The sequence below is a fragment of the Coenobita brevimanus genome, chromosome 101 (assembly GCF_032717465.1).
Source record: "Coenobita brevimanus isolate Jiangsu-jjx chromosome 101, ASM3271746v2, whole genome shotgun sequence".
In the NCBI taxonomy this organism is placed as follows: Eukaryota; Metazoa; Arthropoda; class Malacostraca; order Decapoda; family Coenobitidae; genus Coenobita; species Coenobita brevimanus.
In genome coordinates, this window is record NC_137054.1 from 61,068,010 (window position 1) to 61,080,794 (window position 12,785).

At 42.2% G+C, this 12,785-nt stretch overlaps 1 protein-coding gene across 1 annotated transcript in view; it reads right to left on the reverse strand.

The window, feature by feature from the left end:
• The window catches only part of LOC145414955 (putative aarF domain-containing protein kinase 5), a 609,901-nt gene that overhangs the window by 425,137 nt on the left and 171,979 nt on the right, over nucleotides 1-12,785 (reverse strand). The window lies entirely within an intron of this gene.

Sequence of the window (12,785 nt, forward strand, 5' to 3'; positions counted from 1 at the left end):
TCTCGGACTCTGACAGTAAGAAGGATTTCCTGAAGCACTTCCAGTACACTGTTCATGAAGTCTTGCACTGAACTTAGTCAATCGCACTCAGAAGTCCGTTCTCTTCACTGTGCGCACTCTTGTCTAACTTATGCTCCATTGGAACTTACTAAGTGTTGCACTCTGCACTTTAACTTTTCCCACTCTTCTAACCATTTTCTAAAGCAAAAACAAACAAATCTATTTACGTTAAATTTTGTTCCAAAATTGTCTTCTCACTCACAACTGTAAATCCTTAACACAACACACTGTTTTTTTCACTGTACAACACTGTAAATTTCCGTGTGGTCTAGTGGAGAAGTTCTTGCTATTTAACCACTGTCAGAGTCCGAGAGTATCATTGGCAGGTGACCTAGGGGTGCGTCGCTGGGTCATGGTGATGGCGTACCCACTGCAGACGATTCTGAAGACAGACGCAAACTCACGTCGAGCGGTGACTCCACCGTGGCTGATGTGCTGGGCTGTGGCTCGAAGCATGAGGGCCTGTCTTGGGGAGGCAACGGAGTGGAGCCAGGGCTGGGCACAGCGGGGGTCATGGGCCTGAAAAAACTGTCAATCGTTGATTGACACAAGGAACGATAATTCTGATGATTGATGATGCGCTGCCTGAAAGCACGCACTTCCTCCACAAGTCCCAAGGGCCCCATCTCCCTGTCACAGTCCGGGTGTTCCAGGTAGTCGAGAACGAACTCTAGGTGTTCCCAGAGCGCGCTCAGCTTGGGGATGGCTGGAGTTGTATCATGCTGAGAGGAGTCCGCATCATCGTCGCCGTCCTCGTCAGAATTTTCAAGCTGGGTATTGACACCTGCAATTGAAGATGCGATCTCGATATCAGACAATGTCTGATACCCAGGATCGCCCTTGTCGTCATCCAACCATTCACCCACATCGTCCACATCAACATCGTCGCAATGCGTACGTAGACGTGCAAGGAAGTCATCCACGTCAAAACCTAGAAAATTGTACTCCACATCCGTTCCGAGAAGCAGACGAGACCAACCATTTTCTAGAGTCTTGACAGGGATTTCCTTCCATGCACTGGCCCAGTTGTAGACTGCAGACTTCATGTTGTAGCGGCGAAGGTTTTCCAAAGTCCGCAGGCCTCGTGTGTCCCGTCCCTCCCTGCGTTCGTCCTCGTCCTCGAGAACAACCATCACCTCATCCAGGAACTTCCTTCGGTACAGCCTCTTTGTTGCCACGATCACTCCTTGGTCCATTGGTTGGATGATAGCAGTAGTATTACGTAGCAGAAACATGCACCTAATACGACCATTCTCTGCCACCAAGTCCTTGTCGCACGGGTGGGCAGGTGCATTGTCGAGGAGAAGGAGGGCCTTTACCTGGTCGCGTGGGATTCCCAATGTCTCCGTCTGGTAATGTATGACCTCCTTAACGAAATGACGGTGGAACCAGTCTTTGAAGACTTGATGTTGTAGCCTTCAAAGAATGGTACCAGACGACAGGAAGGACATCCATCACCCCACGAAGACACTGAGGCTGCTTTGCACGGCCAACAATAACGGGCTTAAGCCAGTGCATGCCGTTAGCATTGGCACAACACAAAGCAGATATCCGTTCCTTGGAGAGCTTGCGGCCAGGTACACGCTTCTCCATCTCCTCGGCTAGAGTGTTCGTTGGCAAAGAGCAATAGAATAAACCAGTTTCGTCAGCGTTGTAGACTTGACCGAGAGTGAGGCCCTTCCTATCGATCAAGCCCTTCACCTTGTGCCGAAACTCGTCAACTCCATCCTCGTTAGCGTCCAAAGCTTCGCCATGAGCTTTACAGTTGGTAAGGCCATGCCGTAACTTAAACATGAAGAGCTAACCCTCGGATGCCTTGAAGTCTAGGATGTCGTGAAGCCTGGCGAACTTCTCAGCAGCAGCCTTCAGCTCTGTACCACGTACCAACACACCAGCAGCACGTTGCTGTCGATACCAAATCAACGTGGAGCGGTCGACTTCAGCAAACTTGGGAGTAAACATCACCTTCCTCTCCACGTTGTGTTTGCTTCTCGACGAGAAGTCAGCCATGTACTTCATGAGTTTGTCTTGGGATCTCTTAATATCAAACAAAGTAGATCGGCCCAGGTTGAACTCATGGAGGATACGGGAAGAAGACCACCCAGCATCTACTTTCTCCAATATCTCCCGTTTCTTCTCCAGAGTCAACACCACTCTCTTCCTCTTCTCAGGCGGCGGTGCCATCATCACACACATGAAGGAAAGGCACGAGAGCAGCAGCAGTGCCTGCAGCAGGTAAGGCACCACCACAAAAACGAGCACATGGGCAGCCATGACAATGAGCATGCACTTGTGACGAGAGACAGGCAGAAAGTGGGGAGGATGCAGGGACGTTCTAGCGGACGTCGGAGGAATGACGCGCCACAACAAAGCTGTCCTGTGCCCCGCGCTCCAAGTTCAAATTACGGGCGGGATTTTTTTTTTTTTTTTGGAATTGAATCCCGGGATGATTATGTCCGGTTAGTGGGGATGTTCGGATATTGGGCGTTCGGATATCAGAGGGATTACTGTTATTAACTATATTTCTGATTATCTTATTATCTTATCTACCTGAAGTGCATATGTATATATATGTAGTATAACTTACATTAGACTTACTTGTAGAATATCTAAACATTCACATAGCAACATAGCACCACATGGCTTGCCTCATAGGTGTCAGCACAGAAGGATCAAACCTTCCATTGCATAGTCTGCTTCATTCCCATGCCCCACTATGAGCTTTGAGCCGGTAGTAATAGCCAGAGAGTGGGGTTAGAAACATGTATTCCTCTAGCACTCAGACTTATATTGTGTAACCACCTGTATGTAACTGTATCATACTGTCCGAATAGTGAAATATTGATTTTGCTATACAGTACCAGACTTTATTTAACCTCCAAACCATTAATTAATACACAGTTCCAAAGATATATTAATATATCAGTGTGCTATGAGTAAATAACGAAGGAGAGCGAAACAAGGGAAAGTATCATCAAGCGACACAGTGATTCATTGCCAAGCCAGCTACCTCAAACATCGAGAGGACGCCTTATAGACATCATAGTTACCCAACTCCTACTAATGTGCCAGGCCTGATCTGTGGTGTCTGGTACACCGGCTTTTAGATGTAAACAAAATCTGGTCAAACCAACATCAGTTGTACACTGCTCCTGTGCTTTTATGTTTAAGTATTTTATCCATCATCATCATCCAGACCTCTTTTCTCACCCTAGGGCAGGATGATATTAATATGTTACAAGTTTATGAAGCACAAAAAAATAAGCATTTCAATGTATATACTGTATTTGAAACACAATATCAGCATGAATTTGATCCCAAATATTGCTGTTCACAATTTCAGGGTGTGAGCAATACTTCAGCAAAACTTGCCTTCTACCCCAGCGTGATGGTGTGGGCCAACGAAAAGCAAGTACCGTATTTCGTGGGGTGGAAGATGCACTTTTTTGTCTCAAAATCACCTTCAAATATCCCCCTGCGTCATGGAGGCGAGACTACGACCTTGGCTCCATTTAGAAGAATCACTTATACAGACGATCATCTCACTATTTGGCAGTCAAGTATTTTGTAGAGTATAAACACCTTTGATTTTTTGTAAAAAGTTACATTCCCTTGTGTATATACTCAGATTTTACTATCAGAAACACCCAGACTCAAGAAAAACTTAGGGTTTGTTTACAACTGGCCATATGATCAGTGTTGCCGCCTCATCTGCACTTTGATATCCGCACTACATTTTCCTTGATGGATTATAGAGGAAGATGAAATGCCTGAGGGGATACCAAGTGAAATTATAATGTAAGGATTAAAAAGATACCCATGAATCTCCCCATTCGTATTTACAAAAAAATACATTATATATATATATATATATATATGGACAATATTCCCATGCAACATAATTATAACCCATTGGATATAAATACTATACAGCACAACCTACCAATAATTAATGTAAAACATTATACAGAGTAGATGGGTACAAATATATATTAATGTGTCTCTGACGAACTCAACATGTTATGTAAAGATGCAATCATGTGGCAGGATGGCTCAAAAGCAACGCAATGGTCGCAACCCCGTGCAGTAGTAACAGCTTCTGATACGAGCACAAGTGAAGCCTGTGTGGAAGGCGAAAGTTTATTTCTGAGAGGGGTTTTATTTAGGTTTACCTTAGAAAATATGAGCTTTGCATTGGTATTGTAACTACCAGCAGTCATATGGTGATGTTCTGTCAGTCCACATCAAGCTGCAAAACCTATCAGAAGGATATGACTGCATTATGTATTTGTAGCATAAATATGCAATGCTTACCCATATACAAAACGTACTGGGTAATAATAATACTAGGATTAAGCGATATAAGTTTATTTATTATACATTAAACGTAAAATTGCATATATTAAGGGATGCGGATGGTTTCATCCGCATTTGTGAGGATGCGGTTACTGCGTCCTCATCCAAACTTAGTGTGCAGTTCCATGGACTGTTTTATCCGCAGAGCAGACAATATTTCCAAGTTTTGGCAGCACTGCACGTGATGGTCTGGGGGTTTAGCGGTAGAGCAGCTTAGCAATTTAGCATCTAGCATACACCCTACATTAGCAGGCTAACATGATTACTGGTGAACTCCCTGCTAACCTTCTGAAATGCAGTCATGATCACTTTGCATGCCATCCACTCAGTAACTAGTAAGGGAATCATGCTGGAGATGATGGCTAGCTGACATTTGAGTCATTGTAACAGATGACTGTCTCATATGGAAATTCAGTAACCCTTGTTTGGCTGGCTTCTCTTACTGATATTTTGTTTCAATCAACCCAAGAATATAATAGAAGGAAACAGTTTTATATTACTGTTACTGAAAAATGGGATAAACAATTGCAACATTAAACAGTACTGTCTGAGATTACAGCTTTTTAGCAGTTTAGCACCTAGCATTCCCCCAACTCTCAGAATATGATCACTTCTGAACCCCTTGTTAACCTTCAGAAAGGCAATAATGATCACTTGCTATCCAATCACTAACTAGCAAAGGAATCATATTGGAGATGTTGGCTAGCATGATTTTTGTTGAGTCATTGTAACAGACTTCTGTCTCATATGGAAATTCAAAAACCCTTGTTAGGCTGGCATCTCTTATTGATATTTTGTTTCATTCGATACAAGAGCATCATAGAAGGAAGCAGTCTTATATTACTGTTAGTGAAAGAAGGGAAAAACAGTTTCAGCATTAAATAATCTATCTATCTATCTATCTATAGCCCGACGCCCTAATCCCGCAAAGGGTGGCCGCAGACAAAATGCCTCCAAGTCCTCTGTCACCCACCATCCGACTACCCTCCCCCCAACTCACCCCCCCCTCCCTCATATACCTCTCAACTCCATCCCTCCACCTCATCCTCGGTCTACCTCTCCCTCTCCCTCCCCCCACCTCACCCACATACACCCTCTTAGTCAGTCTTTCATTCTCCATTCTCTCCACATGTCCAAACGTCCTCAGTGTATTTCTCCTAATCTTCTCAACCACATCCACATCCACCCCACAGCGTTCCTTCACTTCTCCATTCGTCAACATGTCCCTCCACGTCACTCCACATGCTCCTCTCAAGTAACTCATTTCCAATGCTCTCACTCTTGACTTGTTCCCCTCTTGTAAGGTCCATGCCTCACTTCCATACGTCAGGGCAGGGATCACAATACTATCATGCAGTGACTTCTTAACTTCCATACTCACCTCCCTATTTCTCATCACTGCTCTCAGTGTACCAACAACCTTCCTTCCCTGCTGTACCCTTTCATGCACTTCATCCCCCAAAGTTCCATCCTTACTCATCACACTACCCAAGTACTTGAATGCACTCACATTCTCCATATCCTCACCATCCAACCTCACTGCACACTCTGTGACTTCATTCCTCTCAAACACCATAACTTTACTTTTGTTTACATTAACTTTCAGATTCCTCCTCCTACACACTGTCCCAAATTCATTCACCAAACCTTGCAACTCCCATTCATCTTCACTCAACAGCACTGTATCATCAGCAAACAGCAACACCGGAAGCTTCCAAATCTCACCCTCATTCATTAGAGCCACCCCCATATCCACTGCCCTACCCTGCACCTATTTTACAACCCCATCCATGTATATATTAAACAGCCATGGAGACATCACACAACCCTGTTTCAGTCCCACATTGAGATCAAAGAACTCACTCAGCTCACCATCCATTCGCATTGTAGCCCTACCTCCCTCGTACATACTCTTCACAGCACTCAACACTTTCCCCTCCACTCCATATATTCTTAATACCTTCCACATACCTTGCCTATCTATTCTGTCATAAGCTTTCTCCAAGTCCATGAAGGCAGCATACACTTTCCTTCCCTTCTCTAGATACTTCTCCACTAAACATCTTAGAACAAATATCTGATCTACACACCCTTTTCCCTTCCTAAATCCCCCTTGTTCTTCTCCAACTAGCTCCTCTGTCATATGCCTAACCCTATCAATGAGTATTCTACCATATATTTTACCAGTCACACTAAGTAGGCAAATACCCCTATGGTTACCACATACTTCTCTCTCTCCTTTTCCTTTGTATAAAGGAACAATTATACCTGATTTCCAGTCCTCTGGAACCCTTCCCTCTTCCCAAGCCAATCTACACAACTTCCATATCCACTCCACAACAATCTCACCCCCATACATAAGCATTTCACCACACACTCCATCAATTCCAAGGGGCCTTTCCCAACTTAATATTCTTCATCGCTTCCACTACTTCCGCCCTACTGATCTCTTCCTCCCTCCTCTCATCTCTTCTTCTCCCAGCCATTCCCCAACCACTTATACTCGCACTGTTCTCACTCTCCACATTCAACAAATCCTCAAAGTGCTCCTTCCATCTCCTCAGTTTCTCTCTCTTCTCCACCAACAATCTATTATTCCTATCTTTCACTCCCCTACTATTTCCCCTTTCACACTGCCTTACTTTCTTTACCTCCTTCTAAAACAATTTCTTACTCTCCCTCCATTTCACACTTAGATTCCTCCCAAACTCTTCATCCACTTTCTTCTTACTCTCCTTCACCAGTCTCTTAACCTCCCTTCTCCTGCTCACATATACCTCTCTCTTCTCTCTCTCATCTTCTCCCCTACCTCTACTCGCTAACCATTCACTATATGCCTTCTTCTTTTGTTCCACAGTTCGTTTCACCTCATCATTCCACCATGCTGTCCCTTGCACACCCTTGCCTCTCCTCCTCACTCCACAAACCGCCTCACACGCTGCATCTATCTCTTCCGTGAATATCTTACATACGTCTTCCATCCCTTCCATCTGCTCTAGTTCATACCTTCCCAGTCTTTCTTCCACTGTGCTCTTGTACTCTTGTCATTTTCTCACTGTCTTGCAATTTCTCCACTCTTCTCACAGGAGTTGCTTCCTCCTGTCTTCCCCTTCGTCTCCTCAACCACTTTCTTTGCAGCTCTACTTTGGCCATCACTAAGTGATGGTCCGAGACTCCATTCCCCCACCCTCTCCACACTCTTGCATCCAACACTTGTCTTCTCATTCGCTCATCCACACACACGTAGTCTATCATTGCCTTTCGTTCAACAAGTTCACCATCCATCCTCCTCATTACTCTCCATGTATACCGGTGGATCATCTTATGCCGAAAGTAGGTGTTGGCTATTGCCAACCCCTTACAAGCACAGATGTCCACCAAAGCACTTCCATTCCCATCTACTTCAGCTGGCACACCCCACTGACCAACCACTCCATCCACTCGTACATTCCCAACTTTGCCATTCATGTCTCCAATCAACAGCACTCTCTCGCTCCTCTCAAACTTGTCCATACACGCTTCTACACTCGCCCAAAACTCATCTTTCACTCTTGCCACTCGATCCTCTGTCGAGGTATACACACATACAATCGCCCACGCTTGTATACCTACTTTCATCCTCACCCATACAATCCTTGCACCCACTGTTCCATACTCTCTTATATTCTCCTTCCACTTCTTGCTTATCATCAGACATACTCCCTCTCTTGCCCTCTCATTTTCATTGACTCCCGCACATATACCTAAACCATATTCCCATTCTCTCACCCTTTCACCTTCCCATTTAGTTTCAGTCAATCCACATATATCCACTTTTGCATCCTCAAGCACCTGAACAATCTCTCTCTCTTTCACTTCATCATTCACTCCTCTCACATTCCACATTCCCACCCTAAGAATGTCCTTCGTCCGTTCCTTAGTCGTCAACGTATGATCCGTCCGGGTCCGAGGCGCTTTGTTCGCTTTTTTAGTTAGTTCTTTTTACGGGGTGGAGCACTAACCCACCACCAACCCTTTTAGTCGCCTTGTACGACAAGCAGGGATACTGGGGGAGTATTCTTGAAACCCCCCTACCCCCAGGGGGGGTATTAAATAATACTTCCCGAAATTACAGCATTATTAGCGGTTTAGCAATTTATCGGTTTAGCGCCTAGCAGTATGGAAATTCGATCACCCTATGTTAGGATGGCTTCTGGTACATTTAGGGTAGATAAAATGATGTAAACGTTCCTTGTACAGTAATTGATTTTTGAAAACCTGGTTGTGTTGTCTGTGATTCTAAAATTCAGTACACGCATGCATATGGAGACATGCAGGCATTTGTTTTGGAGATACAGTATATTCCTACACTTAATGGCCTTTATATTTTCTTAAATGAATGAAAGAACAGGTTTTATTAAGTTTTGTTTTTTTACGTTCATTTCACGAAAAATAATACTTATCTCTATACAGTAAAACCTCTATATAACGGACTTCAATAGACCGGAATTCGCTTTTATCAGACTCAAGGAGCTACCAGACTAAATTCCTATATATCAGAAAAGTCTGATGAAGCCAGAAGCAGTCCAGACTGCCTTACCACTTCAGCTAAGTTCACCACAATAAGGCATATAAAAGACATGTTTATCTGTGTACAGTACAGTATTATTATATACTGTATATATTATACATTTGATTAATGTAGTGAAGTTATAACACAGTACAGAACCACAATGGTAGTCAAAGCATTTTCAAAACCGTTCATGCACTCCAGACTAATGTCTGATATATCGGAAAAAGTCCGGATTAGCGTGGGAAAGTCCGGATGTCGCTTTTATTGGAATTTCGCATTTTTCGGAATGGTTTGGGCCCCATTTATTCTGTTATAGTGAAGTCTTACTATATACTGATATATATTTAGTGTACTTTAATAGAGATGAACATCACATCTCAAATTATTGTACGAAAGGAATCGAACACTTTGGACTTTATATTTCATAAACAAATGGCTAGTGTTAAAAATGGCGTCGTGGTATGGGGTAACATTTTATAATTCCACGTTCCCACCCTAAGAATGTCCTTCGTCCGTTCCTTAGTCGTCAACGTATGATCCGTCCGGGTCCGAGGCGCTTTGTTCGCTTTTTTAGTTAGTTCTTTTTACGGGGTGGAGCACTAACCCACCACCAACCCTTTTAGTCGCCTTGTACGACAAGCAGGGATACTGGGGGAGTATTCTTGAAACCCCCCTACCCCCAGGGGGGGTATTAAATAATACTTCCCGAAATTACAGCATTATTAGCGGTTTAGCAATTTATCGGTTTAGAGCCTAGCAGTATGGAAATTCGATCACCCTATGTTAGGATGGCTTCTGGTACATTTAGGGTAGATAAAATGGTGTAAACGTTCCTTGTACAGTAATTGATTTTTGAAAACCTGGTTGTGTTGTCTGTGATTCTAAAATTCAGTACACGCATGCATATGGAGACATGCAGGCATTTGTTTTGGAGATACAGTATATTCCTACACTTAATGGCCTTTATATTTTCTTAAATGAATGAAAGAACAGGTTTTATTAAGTTTTGTTTTTTTACGTTCATTTCACGAAAAATAATACTTATCTCTATACAGTAAAACCTCTATATAACGGACTTCAATAGACCGGAATTCGCTTTTATCAGACTCAAGGAGCTACCAGACTAAATTCCTATATATCAGAAAAGTCTGATGAAGCCAGAAGCAGTCCAGACTGCCTTACCACTTCAGCTAAGTTCACCACAATAAGGCATATAAAAGACATGTTTATCTGTGTACAGTACAGTATTATTATATACTGTATATATTATACATTTGATTAATGTAGTGAAGTTATAACACAGTACAGAACCACAATGGTAGTCAAAGCATTTTCAAAACCGTTCATGCACTCCAGACTAATGTCTGATATATCGGAAAAAGTCCGGATTAGCGTGGGAAAGTCCGGATGTCGCTTTTATCGGAATTTCGCATTTTTCGGAATGGTTTGGGCCCCATTTATTCTGTTATAGTGAAGTCTTACTATATACTGATATATATTTAGTGTACTTTAATAGAGATGAACATCACATCTCAAATTATTGTACGAAAGGAATCGAACACTTTGGACTTTATATTTCATAAACAAATGGCTAGTGTTAAAAATGGCGTCGTGGTATGGGGTAACATTTTATAATTCCACGTTCCCACCCTAAGAATGTCCTTCGTCCGTTCCTTAGTCGTCAACGTATGATCCGTCCGGGTCCGAGGCGCTTTGTTCGCTTTTTTAGTTAGTTCTTTTTACGGGGTGGAGCACTAACCCACCACCAACCCTTTTAGTCGCCTTGTACGACAAGCAGGGATACTGGGGGAGTATTCTTGAAACCCCCCTACCCCCAGGGGGGGTATTAAATAATACTTCCCGAAATTACAGCATTATTAGCGGTTTAGCAATTTATCAGTTTAGCGCCTAGCAGTATGGAAATTCGATCACCCTATGTTAGCATGGCTTCTGGTACATTTAGGGTAGATAAAATGGTGTAAACGTTCCTTGTACAGTAATTGATTTTTGAAAACCTGGTTGTGTTGTCTGTGATTCTAAAATTCAGTACACGCATGCATATGGAGACATGCAGGCATTTGTTTTGGAGATACAGTATATTCCTACACTTAATGGCCTTTATATTTTCTTAAATGAATGAAAGAACAGGTTTTATTAAGTTTTGTTTTTTTACGTTCATTTCACGAAAAATAATACTTATCTCTATACAGTAAAACCTCTATATAACGGACTTCAATAGACCGGAATTCGCTTTTATCAGACTCAAGGAGCTACCAGACTAAATTCCTATAAATCAGAAAAGTCTGATGAAGCCAGAAGCAGTCCAGACTGCCTTACCACTTCAGCTAAGTTCACCACAATAAGGCATATAAAAGACATGTTTATCTGTGTACAGTACAGTATTATTATATACTGTATATATTATACATTTGATTAATGTAGTGAAGTTATAACACAGTACAGAACCACAATGGTAGTCAAAGCATTTTCAAAACCGTTCATGCACTCCAGACTAATGTCTGATATATCGGAAAAAGTCTGGATTAGCGTGGGAAAGTCCGGATGTCGCTTTTATCGGAATTTCGCATTTTTCGGAATGGTTTGGGCCCCATTTATTCTGTTATAGTGAAGTCTTACTATATACTGATACATATTTAGTGTACTTTAATAGAGATGAACATCACATCTCAAATTATTGTACGAAAGGAATCGAACACTTTGGACTTTATATTTCATAAACAAATGGCTAGTGTTAAAAATGGCGTCGTGGTATGGGGTAACATTTTATAAGGAAGGGGTTGTTTGTTTGTTTTCTTGTCTTGTACCCTTCTTTTACGTAAAAATAAAGACACCAAACATATATATACAGTACTGAAGAGAGACTCTAATGTTTTAAGATAGTGTCATGGAATGCAGTAACATTATGTAGGGAAGGGGTTGTTTGTTTTCATGTCTTGTACCCTTTATTTACATAAAAATAAAGAAACCAAAGACAGATATACAGTACTGAATAGAGGTTCTGAAAGGTGAGTGTGTATTTTTGTGAAAAATACTCATATCAAGCAACCTTTCTGTAGTCTTGGTCAAGACATACTTTTTTTCTCAGAACTTCCCTTCCAGAATTAGGGTGCGTCTTTTACGCTGCAGCATCTAACATGCCATGAAATACGGGTATTCACGGCTACGAGGCCCTGACCAATGAAAACAGCTCACTCATGTGATGATGCCATGAGCTGTTGGGCTCGGCCCAGCTCAGGTGCACAGAAATGATGCTTTTCTGCCAAGAATTACAGTACAATGGCAAAGTGAAGATTTTTTTCTTGCAGTGACAATAACCACTATAACCAAGTGTGCAACAGCAAGGAGATCACTGTATTTGTCAACTCCGTAATACTCAATTTTTGTACAATGGACCTCCTATAATGGGACCTTACTGTACTAGTGTGCAATGCACTTTGAAAAAAAAATGCAGAGGGAATTTGCTGGAAAGTCTGGATGATGTGTGAATGACTGTGGCCCGCTTCACTGGACAAGCTCTTCTTGTACTGCTGTGGTTCCTTTTCCTTTGTTTCTGGGTTTTGTTTCATCCTATCTATCAGGTGAGATTTAATCAGGGCTGGAGCAATGATGATAATAGAGCCAGTAAATCTTGTAATTAGGCATACCAATCCCATTGATCTGTATTGTTCTTTCTTAAATTCACAGATCCCAACCAAAAAGCTACTCTTGCCAGAGTGTAGGTAACAGAAACTTACCAAAAATTATCTTAAAACATACAAGAACTAATATTATAGTACTTAAATAAAATATATATACT